The sequence below is a fragment of the Arachis ipaensis genome, chromosome B04, assembly GCF_000816755.2.
Source record: "Arachis ipaensis cultivar K30076 chromosome B04, Araip1.1, whole genome shotgun sequence".
Classification (NCBI taxonomy): Eukaryota; Viridiplantae; Streptophyta; class Magnoliopsida; order Fabales; family Fabaceae; genus Arachis; species Arachis ipaensis.
Window position 1 is genome coordinate 105,542,411 of NC_029788.2, and position 22,131 is coordinate 105,564,541.

A 22,131-nucleotide genomic window follows, 5' to 3' on the forward strand; every position below is an offset into this window, starting at 1 on the left:
TTGTAATTCAATCAATTAAGATTGCCAAGGAGATCAATGAGTGTATTGATTGAGGAAGAGATGAAAATGAAATTGATCCGGAGAATGCAACATCTCCTGAGCCCAATGAACCCCCCATTTCTGATCTTACCCATTTTTTTAATATCTATCATTTACTTTTATGAGCAATTACCCATCCCCATTTAAGATTCTGCAATTTACTTTCCGTCATTTACATTTAGCTCTTATTTCTAGCATTTACTTTTCTGTTATTTACTTTCCCGCCATTTTATTTTCTGCAATTCTCAACTCAAATTCTGATTCGCTCAACTAGAACATTCCTCTAATTAAAGTTGCTTGATCAATCAATCCTTGTGGGATTCGACCTCACTCTATTGTGAGTTTTTACTTGACGACAAATTCGGTACACTTGCCGAAGGAAATTTGTTATGAGACAAGTTTTTTGTGCATCAGTGGTGCCCAAGAAGTCTGGAGTCACAACAATAAAGAATGAGCATGGAGAACTCCTGACAACTAGAGTGCAGAATTCATGGAGAGTTTGCATTGACTATAGGCGTCTCAACCAATTGTTTTTGCTATTGGATAAATTTCGAGCCTATTTACTTGGTACTAAGGTGGTAGTGTCCTCAGACCATGCAGCTCTAAAGTATTTATTAGCTAAAAAAGAGTCTAAACCAAGGCTAATACGTTGGATACTGCTGCTGTAAGAATTTGACCTAGAAATTAAGGATAGGAGTGGTAACCAGAATTTAGTGGCAGACTACTTGAGTCGCCTTGAGCACATTAAGGATGACTCCACTCCTATAAATGATGCCTTTCCATTTGATAGCATGCATGCAATATCTGAAGTAGTTCCTTGGTATGCACCTGTAGCTAATTATCTAGTTAGCCATACCTTTCCTCCCAATTTTACTAAACATCAAAGGGACAAGCTGAAAAGCGAGTCTAAATATTATATATGGGATGACCCATATTTATGGAGGTATGGTGCTGACCTGGTAATTAGAAGGTGTGTGCCCCAATCAGACTTCCAGTCCATTTTAGAGGCATGCCACTCTTCTGAGAGTGGAGGACATTTTGGCCCTCAAAGAACAACTAGAAAAATTTTAGACTGTAGATTCTAGAGGCCTACTCTTTTTAAAGATGCTGCTGATTTTTTTTAAATCTTGTTCCCCTTGCCAAAGGTTTGGTAATGTATCCAAGAGGGATGAGATACCTCAACAGATTATGCTTTTCTGTGAAATTTTTTATGTTTGAGGCATTGACTTCATGGGTCCATTTCCAAACTCTAATCGTTACCTTTATATACTGTTAGTTGTAGATTATGTTTCTAAATGGGTGGAAGCAATTCCTACCCGTACTGATGATGCTAACACTGTTGTTTTCTTTGTTAGAAATGATATTATCTGTCGCTCTGGATCACCACGAGCAATCGTGAGTATTCAAGCCACTCACTTTTTGTAACAGGAGACTAACAGGATTACTGAAGAAGCATTGGATAGTTCACAAAGTAGCAACAGCTTATCATCCCCAGACCAATGGACAAGCAGAAGTGTCTAACAGAGAGATTAAACACATTCTGGAGAAGATAGTAAAGCCTCATAGGAAGGACTGGAGTTCCAGGCTACAAGATACACTCTGGGCATATCGAACAGCGTACAAGTCACCCATTGGGATGAGCCCCTTCCGCTTAGTATAAGGAAAGGCTTGCCACCTTCCAGTAGAGGTGGAACACAAGGCTTTCTGGGTTATGACGGAGTGCAACATGGGATTTGAGGAAGCTAGTGCTGAAAGGAAGCTGCAACTAGCCGAATTAGAGAACCTTCGCCTAGAAGCATATGACAACTCCAGGCGATACAAAGAGAAGATGAAAGCTGTGCATGACAAGCACATAAAAAGGAGAGAGTTTAGACCAGGGGAGTTATTTCTTCTCTATAACTCCAGACTGAGGCTCATGCCAGGCAAACTGAGATCAAGATGGGAAGGTCCCTACAGAATAGAAAAGGCAGGGCCATACGGAGTTTTTTACCTGCGTCATTCTTCTAGCTCCAAATTCATCAAGGTCAATGGACATCGCCTAAAGCTTTATCATGGAGAGAAGATGAAGGATCACAAAGAGATAGAGGTCTTCCTCTTGGAAGACCCACCAACAGAGGCAGAATGAGCCTGAAGACCGTCCAACTTAAGGATGTAAAAGCGAAGTGCTGGGTGGGAGACAACCCACCATGGTATGATCGTTCCGTTTCAGTCTTAGTTTTGTTTTATTTTACTCTAATTTATTTCTCTTAGTGACTCTTCTCATAATCTCTGCATATAGTCTGCATTTGCATTTGCATTCTGCATAAAAAAAAGTGCACGCGACGCGCGGGCGTTGCTGATGCGTACGCGTCATATGTGCTTTCAAAACAAAGAAGAAAAGAAGCATAGAGTTACGTGGGAGAGTGGCTGGAGGTGTGCCTTAGGCACAAACATGCCCACGCGAACGCGTCATTTTCCACGTCCCATTAAACATCCGCGTCGAATGTCCCTGACGCGTCCGCGTCGATTGCAAAATCAGCTTTCCACGCGTGCGCGTCACCCACGCGCACGCGTGACCCTGTGAACTCGACGTAAATGGGTGTATGGCAGAGAGTTATGATGGAGTGGGGCTGGAAGTGTGCTGGAAGCACAAGCCCTATCATGCGTACGCGTCCCCACGCGTCCGCATCATTTTCCAAAATGAGGCCATTCACGCGTGCGCGTCCCTCACCCCAAATTTTGGCAATATGCGAATGAAACAGAGAGTTGTCCGTATGCAAGGCTGATCTCGCGCCAATAGCATAATTCATATCACGCGTACGCGTCACTTGAAAATAGCACAACCCACGCGTCCGCGTCGCATGCGACGCACAATTTAACTGGACATGCGCCAGAATTCTTATCTTTTCTCATCCAATCCTAATTCTTTCTTCTCCTTCTTAATTCTTTCTTCTCCCTTCTTTCTTCTTTATTCATTCTCACTTTTTACTTTCTTCCTCCTTCTTTTTCACATTCATTATCAAGGTTCTTTTCTTTTCTTCTTCCCTTTTTACTTTTCCATTATTATTTTATTTATGTTTTCTTCTTCTTTTTCTTTCTACTTTCATTATCTATGTTTTTTTCTTTTTTTTTGCATTAATTTAATTGGTGTTAGAAATTTAATTGGGTGATTATTTTCTTCTATAATTGCTTGTGTATTATTAAGAAGTTGTTTGACAATTAATATTACTTCTCAAGGGTTGCTTGCATGTTCAAATTTAATACTTTCAACAACATATTTACCATTCATGCTAAGTGTTTATGAAAAAGCCCGTATGGCATTGTGCATTCTTTTTAAATCATTCTATCCTACTACTCTAATGCCTGTTTTTCACAAAATCCCTTTTTATATATTATTGATTGAATATAATTGACAATACAAACAGATTGTTTGTTTGAAACGCTTGATAATCAAATTGGGCAATTAATGCTTGATCTATGCTACTCATGCCTTTACCAGCATGCCAATAAACATCTTGCATCTACTTGCCACTATATGCACATTGCTATATTTCCAGTGATGAACTGATCACATGTAGTCATGACCATGTGCTACAAGTCATCCTTCTTTACCTTGGCATTGATTATCACTTGCCCCGTTCTCTTCCTTGCTCTAACCTTTAGCTTTACATGTACTTATCTTTTCCCTTTTCAGGATGGCCACCAAGAAGGGTAAAGAGAAAGCTACTCCCAAACCACCGACAAGGAGAGGAACAAAAAGAGCACTAGCTGCGGAGCCATCTTCAACAGCAGTAAAGCCCTCAACAAAGTGAATCAAGAGGATTATCAAGGTCGATGAAAAAGAAAAAGCCTTTCCAGCAAAGGACACTGCGCGGTTCACTAACCGCTACTGTGAGCAGATGTTCCCCATCCGGGCTGAGTGAAACTATAATAATGAGTACCTACTCATCCTCCCGACCCACATTATTGAATTTGATGAGCCCCGCATTGAGCGAATATAATGGGATTCCTACGGAGACAGCCACGACAGGTTAACCTTTCATGGGTAGTTAAATTCTACTCCAATTTTCACATGCCAACACTGCAGTTTGTCTATATCCGTCAGAAGCAAGTCCCCATAACTGAAGAGGCCATTCAGCGAGCTTTAGATCTTCCCCCTGCTCCAGAAGGATTGGACGCATTCCAAGAAGCCTCATTCAAGCGCCAGACATAACAATTTGACTGGGACGCCATTCTCAGAGTTATAGCACAACTTGGCAGTAGATGGATCTATGGATACCATCGATCCAAACCTAAGGGCATATTGGCTTCAGCACTCACCTTGGAGGCTCGAGTATGGGCACAAATTACGTCCCATTACATCTTTCCGAGCACTCACGAGTCCTCCTTCACTGCAGACATGGCTGTTCTACTCTGGTGTATCCTTACAGACCAGCCTCTTAATTTACCAAGACACCTTCGGCATGCTATGGGACACGTACAGATTGCGGGCAACCTACCTTTTCCCGCCTTGGTTTCACATCTAGTCTCAGCAGCCGGAGTCTCCTCCAGAACTGGGAACACCAAAGCCATGATTCCACGGGATGATCAGTACGTCCCTAACGGGAAGTATATCAGACCTCTAGCAGCCACTACTAGCAGGCCTACAGAACCGGCCGAAGATATTCCTTCACCTTCCACATCACAAGCACCTTCAACAAACCAACTGCTCCATCAGATACTTGAAAAGTTAGACCGGCTTGACCGGCAAGGAAAGCAAAGAGAGCGCCGTAACCAGCGCCTATTTACATACCTCAAGAAGCTGCTTGTTGGTAACCACCCACCTGAAGAAGACCCAAACACCCCAGACTCCACTTCATTTACCAGCACAGGGAGCCATGACGGTCCCGATTATGGAGATGCAACTACCAGCCCCCTTTGTTCCTGACTGATGGCTCCGAGGACGGTGCCAAGCTTTAAGTGTAGGGAGGTCGGTCAATACCTGACTTCCGGAGGTAATTTCTCTTTCTTAGCAACAATAAATTATTTATTTTTTTATTCTTTTTTATTTTTGTTTAGGATAGATTGCATAGTAATAGGTATTTGCATGCATGTTCTATTTGGTCAAAAAATAATAAGTTTCTTTTTAAGACCCTATTTTTGAAAAATTTCACTAATTTAAATCAAAACTTTTGTGTTAAAACTTGTTTGAAGACTGTAAATTGGAACATAATTTTTGAGCCAAAGAACACATAACCTGTGAGACTTGAGCTTAATTACATGGTTACATTATTTAATCATAATATTTTATTCTTGTGTTCTTTCTTCTCTATGATTGTAATTTATATTTTGTTCCATTCTATATGTCCAAATATTTAATGCGTTATATGCATGCATATGATTGAGGCCATTATTTGATTATTAACTCACTTATCCTAAATAGCCTACCCTTTCAATCACCTTTGTTAGCCACTTTGAGCCTTTTAAATCCCATTTGTTCTATATTTTACTACATCACTAGCCTTAAGCGGAAAAACAAGTGATCACCCCAATTGAATCTTTGGTTAGCTTAAGATAGAGATTGTGTGTCAATCAAGTATGGGAAAACTGTGGGAACATGGGTTAATAGGGAATGTGTATGTTATTACTTTGATAAAATATTGGGAATTTGGGTACCTACTCATGTGAACCAGAGAAATTAAAAATTCATGTGCATTGATAAGTTATGTTTACTTTTATTTATATATAAAAAAAATCCAAAAATATTCAATAATTAAATAAATAAATAAGGAGACAAAATTACCCCAAATGCTAAGTTTAATAAAAGATCAATGCATATGTAATAAAAATTAAAAGAAAAGTTGATGCATGAGTATCTGAAATATGCAAAAATAGGAATTTTGGGTAGCTAGGCATGAATTTAAAAAGTATATAGAGTGTGTGTATAGGTAAAGAGCTTAGGTTAATCAAGGATTCAATTTATAGCTCACTTAGCCATATATATACCCTCACCTTTACCTTGGCCCCATTACAACCTTGAAAAGACCTCATGATGTTTGCATTGGTATATCAAATATTTGTTGATTGGTTAGGTGAAGAACAAAGTTTAGAAAGCATGACTAGAGAAGACTAGAGTGAATTACCCCATACACTTGAGTGATTAGAGTGCATATACACCATCAGTGAGGGTTCAATGCTTAATTCTATATTCCCTACTTTCATGAGCTGTGTTTGACATTAGAATTTTTGCCAGTAAAGAATTTCATAAAAACAGTCGCGTTGTAGATATAGTCTCTAAACCGACAGAAATCCCTTCGTACAAATGTTTTGGTTGTCACAAGTAACAAACCCCTAAATAAATTGATAACCGAAGTATTCAAACCTCGGGTCGTCTTCTCAAGGAATTGTAGGGAGGTGTTCTTATTATTGGTTATGAGTTGTAAATTGGGGTTTTAGATCAAGGTAAAAAGTATGTTGAATGACAAGTAAAATAAAATAATAATAACTGTAAAATAGACTCTTGGCAAGGTATAAGAACTGGAAGTCCTATCCTGGTTATCCTTATCGATTGTGATGAGAATGGATTTTTCTCCCCACTTTGTTAACCTCTAACTATGAAGGTAAGTTAAGTGGACAAATTAATTCGAATCCTCAAGTCCCAGTCTTTCCTTGGGAAAGTTAGAGTTATTGGATCTCGAAGTAATTCTTGAAGAATTCTAATTTTCAATCAACAATGAGTTTGATAACTCAAGAGTTACCAATGACTCAACCAAAGCCAAAAGGAAAAAATCCAAATTATTTATATAAATAAAAGAAAGCAATCATAAGTCTGAAATACCTCAAAATATATTAAATAGAAAATCAATCTAAACATAGAGAGTCATAAATAAAATTGAGAAAAGAAATAAAAGAACATTGAACCTGGGATTGAGAGTCACTCCTAAAACTAAGAGAAGTCTTAAATCCTAATCCTAAGAGAGAGGAGAGAACCTCTCTCTCTAAAAACTACATATACTCCTAAAATTGTGAATGTGAAAGCCTTCCTATGAATGGATGTATTTCCTCACTTTATAGCCTCTAATCTGTGTTTTCTGGGCCGCAAACTGGGTTAGAAACAGCCCAGAATTCGCTGGTTGCGAATTCAAACACGTTGATTTTCGTCACTGCGACGCGGCCGCATAGGACACGCGGTCGCGTCACCTAGCGTCAGGGCCACTATAGCATATTATATATAATATCGAAGCCCCGGATTTTAGCTTTCCAATGCAACTGGAACCACGTCGTTTGGACCTCTGTAGCTAAAGTTATAGCCGTTTGAGTGCAGAGAGGTCAGGCTAGACAACTTAGCAATTTCTCCAACTTCTTGTATTCCTTCCACTTTTGCATGCTTCCTTTCCATCCTTCAAGCCATTGCTGCCCTTTAATCTCTGAAAACACTTAACACACATATCAAGGCATCTAATGGCAATAAGAGAAGATTAAATATATCAAAATTAAGACCAAAGAAGCATGTTTTCAATCATAGCACAAAATTAGGAAGGAAAACGTAAACTCATGCAAATAGTATGAATAAGCGGGTAAAGAGTTGATAAAAACCACTCAATTGAGCACAAGATAAACCATAAAATAGTGGTTTATCAACCTCCCCACACTTAAAACATTAGCATGCCCTCATGCTAAGCTCAAGAGAAGCTATAAAGATGAAGAGGAATGATAGAATGTATGAAATGCAACCTATGAATGTAACTACATGCAAAAATGTTTCTACCTACTTGGTTAAAAATAAATAAATCTTTCAAGACAAAAATAATTCAAATTCCACTAATTCAAATCATACAATAAAAAGCAAGTCAACTTGTAAGAAGAGAGCTCATGAAAGCAGGGAACAAGGAATTGAGCATCGAACCCTCACTGGTAGTGTATACACTCTAATCACTCATGTGTTTAAGGTTCGATTCTCTCAATTCTCTACTAACCTTGCTTTCTAAGGCTTGCTCTTCATCTAACAATCAACATAAATTTAATGCACAGATACACATATCAAGAGGTCTTTTAAGGGTTGTAATGGGGTTAGGGTCAAGGTAGGATTGTATTTGGCCAAGTGGACTAAAATCTGAATCCTTAATTAACTTAAACTTTCCACCTAACTTTAGACAATCCATATAATCATAATAAAAACTTAACTATCCATTAACCATGTTTTGCCACATATTCATGCATTCTAATTTCAAGTACAGTACATATGCATTGCTTTCACTTACTTTGGGGCATTTTGTCCCCTTATTGCTTAATTGCTCTTTTTCTTTTCTTTTTCTCTTTTTCTTTCTTCTTCTTTTTTTTGGATAATGAAAGGTAAGGCCATATGGGTATGTAAGCTCAGTGAAACAAAGGCCTCAATCATATAAGTGCATGTATACATCAAACCATGGAAATATAGAATTAAGCAAGACAAAGATCACAATTTTAGAGAGAAAAATACACACCAAAAATAAAATATTGGTTGGTAAAATGCAACCAATTCAAATAGGCTCAAAAATCTCACTGGTTTTGTATGTTCGAGCTCTAAACCATGTTCCAGTATAATATCTCTTCAAACAAGTGTAACATTAAATTTTATTCAAATTAGTGAAATGCTCTAAAAGGTTTCTTGAAAAATAAAATATTACTTCAACCAAGTGGTAAAATATGCACAAAATTAAACAAATATGCAATCAAACATGCAAATGCAACAATGAACAAACAAATAAAATAAAAATTTTGGTGTTGAGTCAGGAAATAACTAACCCATGGAGATCGGTATCGACCTCCCCACACTTAAAGATTGCACCGTCCTCGGTGCATGCTGAGATGTGCAGGTGGACGGGTTGCTCCAACTGATGCTTTTCTCATCAAGGAATGTGCGTAGGAACTTGTGTGTCTCTCCCATGTAAACGTCTTCCGGTTCTCTTCCTGGTGGCCATCCTGAAAGAAAAAAGGGAAGAAAAGCAACCCAAAACAAAGATAGAAAATAAATAAAACATGGGTTGGTTAATGCCAAATAATGAGGGTCTCAATTACATGGTAGCTACAACATGCAACTGAGAAAACAATAGAAGCACATGGCATATCAAGAGTGCAAAAATTTGCAACAATAGGGAAGAGAGTGTGGGTAAGGAGAGATAATATAAATTCATATCAATGTAAAAGTAATACAGGTATAAAAGATTAGCATTGATATAAATAATATTACTCAATCAGAATTAAACAAGTCACTAAGCACCAAGAAAATACTAGAAAAGATGTAACAGTTGAATAAGAACATTTGAACACCAATAATAATTTTAGAAAAATAAAAATATGCAATGAATGAAAGTATGCAAATAAATTAAATAAAATATAATGGAAGTGAGAGAAAATAAGAAGGGAAGAAAAAAGAAGTAAGAAAAGATAAGAAGAATAAGGATTCGGAGAAGAAAAGATAAGAAAATTGGCACTAATCTGGATAGGTTGTGCGACGTTGGCGACGCGGTCGCGTGGGTGACGCGGTCGTGTGGTGCGCAATGAGGTTAGGCAACGCGGACGCGTGGGGCACGCGATCGCGTGACACGATTTGTGCTGGTGGCGCGAGTGCAGCCTCGCGGTCGCACAACTCTCTGTTCAAAACTTAGTATTACCAAAATCCAGGGTGACGCGGTCGAGTGGGGCATGCGATCGCGTGAGTGGCCATTATGAGGAAATGACGCGGTCACGTCGGTCATGCATCCGCGTGGAAAGGTCTGTGCGTCTAGCACCAGTCCAGCATCACTCCAGCTCATCTTTCGGCCATGCACCCTTTTGACGTCGATTTTCAGGTCACGTGACCGCGTCACCGTGGGAGGCCAATGTTCCCACCTGACACGGACAGGTCAGCGATACGGTCACGTGGGGCAAATTATGCTAAAGGCGCGCCTCCAGCCACGCTCTCGCGTGACTTTCTGTTCGTTTTCTTTTCTTCCCATTGCACTGGTGACGCGGACGCGTCAGCGACGCTGCCGCGTCGCGTGCGTGCTTTTTTTTTTAAATCTGAAAAAAATGCAGAATGCAGTGTTAATATGAGTGTGATGCAAAACTCCAGGTTCAATATAATAAAATAAAATAAAACTTGAAAACAAATAAAACTAAATAAAAAAACGAAAAAAGAATGATTATACCATGGTGGGTTGTCTCCCACCTAGCACTTTTAGTTAAAGTCCTTAAGTTGGACATTTGATGAGCTTCCTGTTATGGTGGCTTATGCTTGTATTCATCCAGGAATCTCCACCAATGTTTGTAATTCCAATAGCCTCCGGGGTCCCAAACTAGGCGCAGAAAGTCTTCAAGTAAGTTGAAGCAAGTGACAAGGCCCCAAGAGTGTTGATTGCTGGACTGAATTCCGGGGTCCCAAACCTTGCTTTTGCACCCGTCTTCTTGTTGAGAAATATTGTTCCATCCGGGTGGCAGGCAATCTGAATTCTCACTAAGGTAGCCAAACAACTTCCTAGACCCATTCAGCTGAGCTTTACACCAACACATACATTTAAACTTAAAGCTTTCGACCATAATGAACCTTGTAGGACAATTCTTACCACTGACCATCTTCCTCTTATTCTTTATGCCACAAAGAGCTCTAAGTTGACCATCCGTCTCCAGTAGCCCATATTCAAGTAGAATTAGAAAGCTAAGGGATGAATTTTACCCACTTGAATGTTGTGAAGGATGATGACAACTTAGAGGGAGGTATTTTTAATGAAATTGCAAGCTCCACTCCCTTGTGCTCTTCTCTGATAATTTCCACCTCTTTGCAAGTTTCTTCAATATCAACCTCTTCCTCTTGGTAGCTTTCTTCCAATTCAATCTTTTTTTCATTACTTACCAAGGGTATGGGAGGTTGTGCTTCTTCTTCTTGAATCTCCATCTCTTGATCAACCTCTTCCAAGTCCTTAACCATGATATGCATTGGAGGTTGTACACCCTCCTCAGCATCAATTTCAATCGCCTTGGAAGGAGGTTTTATAACCTGACTTTTTCTTGCCTTTGAAGAATAACACGAAGTCTGTCATCCATTGGAGGTTGGGGTGGATATGAGGATTCATTGGTTGGGAGAGATCGAGGTGGTTGTTGCCATGAGGATTGATCAAATCCTTGTGACTCCTCCCATCTTTGATTGTTCCAACCTTGATGCCTGTTCTCATTGTAATTTCTTCTTCCTGCAACATAATTGTAACCAGACTCGTAGCGATGGGGGTGAGAACTCATGATAGTAAATAAAAATTAAAAACAAAAATAAAAACAAATTTAAATTAAAAGGTTATTTAAATTTTTAAATTTGAAAATTAAATTTTGAAATTTTGAAAATTAAATTTTGAAATCTGAAAATTAAAATTTTGAATTTTAAATTTTTGAAATTTTGAATTTTGAAATTTGAAAATTTTTTAAATTTGAATATTGAAATTTGATTTTTGAAATAAGATAAGATAAAATAAAAATTTTAAAATAAAAACCAATAACCTCTTAACTTAAGAAAAAGCAAAAATAAAAAAAATAAAAACAAATAAACAAGCAAAAATAAAATATTTACAATAACCAATAATAAGGCACACGTTTGCAATTCCCCGGCAACAGCGCCATTTTGACATTAGGATTTTTGCCAGTAAAGAATTTCATAAAAACAGTCGCATTGTAGATATAGTCTCTAAACCGACAGAAATCCCTTCGTACAAACGTTTTGGTTGTCACAAGTAACAAACCCCTAAATAAATTGATAACCGAAGTATTCAAACCTCGGGTCGTCTTCTCAAGGAATTGCAGGGAGGTGTTCTTATTATTGGTTATGAATTGTAAATTGGGGTTTTGGATCAAGGTAAAAAGTATGTTGAATGACAAGTAAAATAAAATAATAATAACTATAAAATAGACTCTTGGCAAGGTATAAGAACTGGAAGTCCTATCCTGGTTATCCTTATCGATTGTGATGAGAATGGATTTTTCTCCCCACTTTGTTAACCTCTAACTATGAAGGTAAGTTAAGTGGACAAATTAATTCGAATCCTCAAGTCCCAGTCTTTCCTTGGGAAAGTTTGAGTTATTGGATCTCGAAGTAATTCTTAAAGAATTCCAATTTTCAATCAACAATGAGTTTGATAACTCAAGAGTTACCAATGACTCAACCAAAGCCAAAAGGAAAAAATCTAAATTATTTATATAAATAAAAGAAAGAAATCATAAGTCTGAAATACCTCAAAATATATTAAATAGAAAATCAATCTAAACATAGAGAGTCATAAACAAAATTGAGAAAAGAAATAAAAGAACATTGAACCTGGGATTGAGAGTCACTCCTAAAACTAAGAGAAGTCCTAAATCCTAATCCTAAGAGAGAGGAGAGAACCTCTCAATCTAAAAACTACATCTACTCCTAAAATTGTGAATGTGAAAGCCTTCCTATGAATGGATGTATTCCCTCACTTTATAGCCTCTAATCTGTGTTTTCTGGGCCGCAAACTGGGTCAGAAACAGCCCAGAATTCGCTGGTTGCGAATTCAAACACGTTGATTTTCGTCACTGCGACGCGGCCGCATGGGACACGCAGTCGTGTCGCCTAGCGTCAGGGCCACTATGGCATATTATATATAATATCGAAGCCCCGGATGTTAGCTTTCCAATGCAACTGGAACCGCATCGTTTGGACCTCTGTAGCTAAAGTTATATCCGTTTGAGTGCAGAGAGGTCAGGCTGGACAGCTTAGCAATTTCTCCAACTTCTTGTATTCCTTCCACTTTTGTATGCTTCCTTTCCATCCTTCAAGCCATTCCTGCCCTGTAATCTCTGAAAACACTTAACACACATATCAAGGCATCTAATGGCAATAAGAGAAGATTAAATATATCAAAATTAAGACCAAAGAAGCATGTTTTCAATCATAGCACAAAATCAGGAAGGAAAACGTAAACTCATGCAAATAGTATGAATAAGCGGGTAAAGAGTTGATAAAAACCACTCAATTGAGCACAAGATAAACCATAAAATAGTGATTTATCAGTGTTCTTATAAGTTTACTTGTTTTTACTGTATAATTTGAATTAGTGGAATTTGAGTTATTTTTGACTTGAAGAACTTATTTACTTTTAACCAAGTAGACAGAATCATTTTAGCATATAGTTGCATTCATACATAGGTTGCATTGTATTTCACGAGTCTTACTTTTCCCTACTCATTTACTGTATCTCCTTGAGCTAAGCATGAGGATATGCTAATGTTTAAGTGTGGGGAGGTTGATAAACCACTATTTTATGGTTTATCTTGTGTTCAATTGAGTGGTTTCATCAAGTCTTTACCCACTTATTCATATGATTTGCATGATTTTACAATTCCCTCCTAGTTTTGTTCTATGGTTGAAAACTTGCTTCCTAGAGATCTTTAATTTGTATATTTTAATTCTCCTTTATACCATTCGATGCCATGATCCGTGTGTTAAGTGTTTCAGGTTTTATAGGGTAGGAATGGCTTAGAGAATGAAGAGGAAGCTTGCAAAAATGGAAGGAACACAAGAAACTAAGGAGAAAACCAGCGAGCATCAACGCGCACGCATGGCTCACGCGTGCGGGCAACATGGAGAAATTTGCAGCGACATGTGCGCGTGCCTAACGCGTACGCGTGGATTGGAGTTCTGCAAGACGACGCGTGCGCGTGCCTGACGTGTACGCGTGACAAGGAAATTTGCCAAATGACGCGCACGCGTGACTGATGCGTACGCGTGACATGCGCGATCTGCAGAAATAACAGAAAACGCTGGGGGCGATTTCGGGCCGAGTTTTGACCCAGTTTTTGGCGCATAAACACAGACTAGAGCCAGGGAACATACAGAGACTCAACAGACATTCTCATTAGGATAGTTTTTAGTTTTTAGATCTGAATCTAGAGAGAATTTACTCCTCCTCTAGGTTTTCTTTACATTCATAGTTTATTAGTTTTATGCTTTTGCTTTGGATATTGAAGTGTCATCACCTCCGTTGAAGTTACCATTCTAGTTTGTTTTCTTACTTCCTATTTATTTATTTCATATTCTTAATTCTTGTTTAGAGTTACAATTGGATTATTTTTAAAATGTATTAATGCAAAAGATTACTTTTACTTTTAATTAATTTTCAATCTCTATTTTATTTAATTCATCATGTCTTCTTTTTATATTTTTATGAGTGTTATATTCATGTCAATGGAGTAGATTCCATACTTGACATGGGGGTTGATTAAGAGGAGACACTTGAGTTGAAATGCGCAAGTGATTAGTTAAATTGGAAGTTGTTGGCTAATTCTGTATTTACTAACGCTAGACCTTCCCAAGGGAGAGGACTAGGATTTGCGAATAAGAGTTAGCTCAATCACTTGACTTTCCTTTATTTAGTAAGGGTTAACTAAGTGAAAATAACGACCTCTTTATACTACACTTGAGAGAATTCCAACAAGGATAGAACTTCCAATTAATCATTCCCCCAGTCAAGGCTTTTTAATTTAAATTTATAAATCTCTTTTAATTTTCATTGCTTTAATTTACAATTATATGCTTGTGCTCATTGCCCAAACTCAAAATCTCTTGGAAAACTCCTGATTAATAAATTAGCACCCTTTTTGGCAACTCGTTGAGAGACGACTTGGGACTCATACTCCCAGTATTTTTATTCTAAACTTTTGTGACAACCTTTTGAAATCGATGAGGCGAATTTTAACTGGTTAAGAACTATACTCGCAACGTATTTCCTAATTTGATTTCTTAATTGGCCGACTTACACGCTCACGTCAGAGATACAAGGGAAGGAATTGCTATGGACTTTGTGACTGGTTTACCAAGAACTAGGTCAGAATTTGATGCGATTTGGGTGATCGTAGATCGCTTAACCAAATCCGCTCATTTTCTGCCTATTCGAATAAACTGTTCTATGGAAGAGTTGGCGAGATTGTACATCAAGGAGATAGTAAAGTTGCATGGTGTACCTTCAAGCATAGTATCGGACCGTGATCCCCGGTTCACCTCAAGGTTTTGGGGAGCTTTCCAAAGAGCTTTCGGTACGAAGCTATGTCTTAGTATGGCATATCATCCATAGACAGATGGACAATCGAAAAGGACTATTTAAATGTTGGAAGATATGCTGAGAGCGTGTGTGTTGGATCAACCCAGGAGTTGGGACCGTTACATGCCATTGGTGGAGTTTGCATACAATAACAGTTTTCATGCGAGCATTGGGATGGCTCCGTATGAAGCCTTATATAGACGGAAGTGCCAATCTCCACTTTGTTGTTCTGAATCTGGTGAAGTAAGTATTTTGGGTCCAGTTTTGATCACAGAGACTACTGAAAACATTAAGAAGATTCGTGCAAGGATTCTAACTGCTCAAAGTTGACAGAAAAATTATGCGGACTAGAGGAGGAAACCATTAGAGTTTGAAGTGGGAGAGCACGTATTCCTTAGGGTTACACCGACGACTGGGATTGGAAGAGCAATCAAGACTAAGAAGTTGAACTCAAGATATATAGGACCGTTTGAGAGTTTGAAGAGATTAGGGCCGGTGGCGTATCAAGTAGCTTTGCCACCTCATCTATCTAACTTGCATGACGTATTCCATGTGTCACAACTTCATAAGTACACGTCGGATGCGGCTCATGTGTTGGAGCCTGAATTGGTCGAGTTGAAAGAGAATTCGACTTTCCAAGTAACGCCAGTAAGTATCGATGACAATAGTATTATGAAGCTGCGAGGAAAAGATGTTCCATTGGTTAAAGTTTCTTGGAAGCGAGCAGGAGTAGAAGCGCACACTTGGGAGTTGGAGTCTAAGATGCGAAAGGATTATCCCGCGCTTTTCTCAGGTAATTCAAATTTTGAGGGCAAAATTTCTTATTTGGTGGAGAGAATGTAAGAACCGTAACTAATCAATCAGTTAATTAAGTGATAAATTTCCCTAATTAGACTTCAAAAAGTTAGAGTGAGAATTTGAGGATTTAAAGGTGATTTTTGGACTCGTTCTTTCTGAGTTAGAAAATGTGCTTTCTGCAAAAAATCGTGAAAAACTGCGAACCGACAGTTGAACTGGTTCAACCGGTTCAAGTCTGCCCGGTATCGCATGAGAAAAAGTAAAAACCGACAAAAATCTTAGAAAAATATTAGAAGTTGAAAACCGGCCATTAATTTTAAAGGTTTGGCCCGAAGTTGGGCCAAACGGGCTAAAAACACTAACAGGTTGGACCGGGTCCAAGTTGGGCTCAAGCCCAACATATAAAAGGCTCAATTAATGAACCAATCAACATCACAACACACTAAAAAACACACAGAATCAGAAATTGAAAGGAGGAGAGGAGAAGAGATTGAGCACTATTCATCTCTATCTTCCAAAGCTCATATCTTGAGCTAGAGAGATCCAATCGCTGCACCGTTTGCAGCTACACGTTTCTTGTGAAGAGCTCTACAAAACTCACCCAAGAAACTCTTTAGGTAATCATGAAATCTTCCCAGTTCCTCTCTTCAAGGTTTCGAGTTTTTAAGGTTTTGGCTAAGTGAGGTTTTGTGATTTTTGGGTGTTCAGGTACACCCTAGCCTTTGATTGGTGTTGGTTTTGGCTTCCAAAACCATTGAACAAGGTAAGAGGCATTGAAACTCTTGTGAAATTTCAATTATAATGAGCCCTAGGTTGATTTATGATGGTTTATGTACATATAGCTTGTTTATGGTGATGTTTGGAGCTTGTTGATGCTTGTGGAGATTCTTGGTGGCATAGATTGTGCTTGAAAGCTTGTCTTGGGCTCAATTTGGGGTTTTGGTACATATTGGGGATCGGCCAAGGTATGATTTCGATTTCCTCTATGTAGTATATAATATTCATGGACACATAGGCTAGTGACCAATAAGATAGGTTGAACTAAATGATGGTTGGTGTGTTATATGTTGATGAAATGATGAATGTTGGGTTGATTTATGATGAATTATAATGATAAGATGATGTTGAATGATTGTATGGATTGGAAGTTGGTTCCTTATGATAATTGTAGTGTTGTGATTTATGAAATGGTGATTTTGATTATAAGTGTTATATAGTTGATGTTGGAATTGAGAGTAATGAAATGAGAAGGGGAATGTGGTAAGGTTGGTGTATTATGATACAACAGGTACATTTTGATGAATAAGGAGTTTTGGATGGTTTGGTATGATTTTGGTATGGGTATGGTAAGATATGGTGGTAATTGTAAAATTTGGTAAAATTGGGTTTTTGGTGAACTTTGTTCGATCATAACTTTTGCCTCGATTTTCGAAATTGATTGAAATTTATTTAGAATTAAAGATCTTTGAAAACCCTTTAAATCGATATAAAGTTTGTAAAAATTGGAATTTTATAGAGGACGTTATGATCACTCAAAATTGATGTTAAAAATCTGAACTTCTGCAAAGTTGCAGAATTTCATGAATTACTGATATGTGCGGGTGCACACTCTCGTGCAGATGCACACCCTGCAAGAATTTCAACCTGTGCGGACGCACACACACCTGTGCGCACACACAGGCAGGGAAGTGCGCTCTGTTTGCAGCGCTAGCACAGCTTGTGCGCGCACATATCTAAGGAAAAACTTCAACCTGTGTGGACGCACACGTCGGGAAGGTTAGTCTGTTGGGGCGCTGGCATAGGTCATGCGAGTGAACAGACCAATTTAAGTTTTGACACCTGTGCATACGCATACTCTTAAAAATTTCTTGGACGTGCGCACGCACACATCCCTGTGCGGCCGCACACGTCCTGTTTCTCAAATTTTGCTTGTTTTTCAACTATTCTACCTTCCAAACAAGGTTGTGAGCTCCTAAAACACCATTTTAAGATTTTTGGGCTTAGTTCTGAGTATTAGAACATGGGATGTAACTTAAGGGTTCTAGTATATGGTTTTAAGATAAATTAGAAACTGGAGGCCTAGGTTTCTGGTGTGCTGATAAGGGGTTTGACGTTAGGTGAAAGATGAATGATATATGGGATGAGGAATGATGAATTATTGATATTTGGAAACTGAGTTATGAATGGACAGTGGTTGAGATGAGTCGGGGGCTCGGATTGAGGTGATGGATCTCTGTATACTGAAAAATGCTTTTTGAAAACCACTAAACTAATGATTTTCTGAGATTATGAGACGCTATGCGCCCGGGCAGGGGCTGAGGTTGGATCCCGCCTGTTCGAGGTAGCGGCGGCGGCGTAAGGGCGGTGGTTCCTCCCGCTTGCGCTTAGATGTGAGGTCGGTGGCGATAGATCCCGCTCGCATCCCTTCGGATCTATAGGGCGTGCAAGCGCCGGTACTTGGACAGTGATCCGGGCACTATATCCCGGGAGTTCCCATATGAGAAATCCGAAGGGCGACGTCTCCATGGAGATGTGTCCGGTACTCCGGTTGGCAGTTGAACCGACAATGTGATATCACAGCCAGTAGGGCAGGCATTCATCATGTGCATTTTCTATCTGTTTGTATGTTTTGCCGACTTGATATTGTTTTCCTACCTGTATAACATGTCTAATTGCTATTTGAATTAATTGCCATATATGATTCTACCTGTGTTTTACTTGTATTGTATATATATATATATATATATATATATATATATGTTTTCTACTGAGTTTGAGGAGGTTCGGAAGGCGGTGGCGATGGGATCGCATGGAGGATCGGTTGGTGAAGGCTGTGGGACAGCGGTGTTCGATTAGATTAGAAATCCCTTAAGATAGTTTACCCTTTATGGTACAATGGTTTAAGTTTTGTTAAGGTTTTACATATTATGCTTATTTGGTTTAGAATGCTTTAAGCTTGAATTCTTGTGATGGATATGGAGTCTAGGATTGCCTTTGGTGTCCCGGGGTCTTATATCCTACATCACTGGGCACTGTTACCATACTGAGAACCTCCGGTTCTCATACCATATTTCTGTTGTATTTTTCAGATGTAGATCGCAACCCACCTCGGTGAGTTGCTTTGGATGGTGGCAGAAGCAGAGGATCTTGGATTCTTTTGGAGTCTTTTTGGTTTACTTTGTTTATACATATCTCTTTTGTATTTTTTTTAGCCTAGAGGCTTGTATTTGAGAGAACAAACTTGTATAAGCTATTTTTAAACTGTCAGAATTCTGTACGGTTCTGTATACCGGTATATGGCTAGCCGGCTTAAACTCCGCGAGTTCGATGCTAGTTTCCTATGATATTATATACTTATCTTTTGATGTATCTCATCTGTTTCTTATGCCTTAAGATAGTATGCTTTGCGCTTTTGTAATCCGGTCTTTGAGCTATATCCTTCATCAGGCTTCTAGATTATATTCTTCCTTCTATACTTATGTTATGTATGAGCTTAGAACTGTCGTAAGCTCTGATTAACCTTTGCTTTATGACGCGAGGTAAGGCTTAGGCTAATTAGGGTGTTACAGTAAGGGTGTCACAACTTATGAATAATCTATTTAAGCAAATAACTACAAACATTTAAATTATAAATTTATTTACATAAAAAAGTTTACTTGAATAATGAAAAAATGTTTAGTAAAACAATTAATTTAAACGTCTGTATAATATAATGCAAATGAAAATGTATGCTAAGATAACTAATGACTACACTAATAAATGCCTATTTTATTTAATTTAAATAAAATTATTTAGTTAAATAATGAATCACAAAATTCATTTCGCATATCCTATATATGGTAGATTAAGTGAAAACATAGAATTGCATAACCAACAAGTACATCCATATAGATAACTTAGTTTAAGTAACAAAAAAATTTAACAAAAATAATTTACTTAGATATTTAGTAAATACAAACATAAATATTTTGCTACATGATTAGTTTTATTACAAATTGTTAATAACCTTAATTAATAACTAAATTAATAAAATATGCTTAATAATAACTTAGCAGACTAGTATTTAAACCTAACATTATATCCTAGCATTTAAACCAATCCTAACCATAGTTAATACCCTTAATTAATAACTAAATCAATAACATCCATTTTAAGGTATACCTAACATCATTTTCTAGCATTTAAACCAATCCTAACCATATATTTATTCACTTAACATAGTAACATATACTGTATACTACCTACATAAAAGTACCCTAATTATGGCAATACATTTATGATTTAAAATAACCATAAAACACAAAACAATACCAACCTCAAAGTCAACTGCTCCTGGAATGTGCCAAGTCACATTTAGTCTTTTAATGTCTCCATCGTGATTATCAGCGCGCGCCATGCTCTTCAAGTAACTCAGAAATATGATAAAAAAAAAAGGGGTAAAAGTGGGAGAAAGGTAAAAAAGGGAAGTTAAAGGGTCTGAAGAGCCTGTGAACGAGATACATATATATATAGGCCTCTGCTTTTCTTATCTTGTTTACGGTGTAAACAAAATAAGTTAATGCATATCTCGTTTACACTGTAAACGAGATAAGACCATTATACGACAGGTGTATAAACATGATATGAACATGTCGTTAATGGCCTTATCTTGTTTACACTGTAAACGAGATAAGAGATGCGATATTTTTTAGTAAAAATGCTCCAAAATGCATATTTCGGTAATTAAAATATTTATTTTATTTATTTAAAAAAATCCATGTAACATCTTAGTTTTTTAATCATATTTATTATTCAATAATTAATTAATTAAATTCATAATAATTTGAATTTTCACTACATAATAAAAAATTAGAAGATAATACAGTTGAAAAATTAACATATCTAATTTAACATTTGAAAATTTGAAAACACTAGTTGTAGTGAATTTCTAACTGACAATAAACAACATTTTAAGATATAGTCATAACTAATTCCATACTTATTGGATTTGAATAATCTTTGGCTACATAAAAAGATAAGAAAACTAGCTATTCTTTGAGTTCAATACAAAATCATATTCAAATTCAATTAGGTAGATAAATCTATTACAAGTTCACAGTAGAAAATGCGTCGTAACCAACCAGCCTGACATACTAACAGTATTTCATAAATATCTCAAGCTACAAATATTCGATTGACCTCGTTTAGATTTATTTTAAAGCTAACTCAATTATACATAAATTTGTCTCTAATAATTATTTTCAAATTCTAAATGTAGAAAACTTTATAGGGATTGCAAAGTGATAAGTCAGATTGAAGATTTCACCTAAATGCAAGTTAGATTCTCCTAACACAATCTGCACATACTTAAGAGCCATTTGAGTCTTTCCTTTATCAAACTTTTCCTCTTTTCTATTAAAAGAAATTCTAGGTGACCTATTTTCTCTATCTTCTATTATCTCTAAAGATTGTCTTTCATATACTTTCTTCACTTCATTATAGGAAAAATGCTTATCTTTTCTCACTTTCTTATTCTTATTCTAAACTTTTTGTGAAACTATTCACAAATTTTATTTATATATATTGTTTGAGAAGGTATCCTCTTTGAACTATGTTAACTTTGGAGATCAGAAATATGGAGATTTCTTTTCTACAATATAGCCAACTCGGACTCAGAGATTTGTATAGGATTCTGACGATGGCCAAGAGTGAGTTTGAAATTTCACAAAAATAGAATCACTGTTGTAAGTATAGTCCTAAACCAACAATTGACCAACATCAAAGTTTAAAGTAAAGATTGTCACAATCTAAAACAAATAATCGGGAGTTTTAAATCCTGGGTCGTCTCCCTTGGACCATGCAAATTGATGTGCACACTCTTGGTTGTGAAATACCGGGGTTTTGAAGTACAAAATGGAAAATGTAAAAGAAATTAAAGAATAAACGAACTAGCAATAGATCAAAAAGGAAATTAATACAATTTAAAGGAAATTAAGATCAAAACTAGTGAAAATACAATGCAATGTATAAAAGAGCCTTGACTTAGGAATGAGAGTTAATGAATCCTATCATTGTCATAACTACAACTATGGCAACTATGATGAGTTAATCTCACTTCTCCAACCCCTAATATCGAGGAGTAAGTCAAGCAAGCATAATTGACCTTAATGCAAAAGTCCTAGCTAACTTACTAATTAACTTAGTAAAAAGCTAGCGTTAATGGAAACAAGAGTCAACTAACAGCCCAAGAATTACCACTAAATTCGGACATTATGACTCTAGTATTCTAGGAACT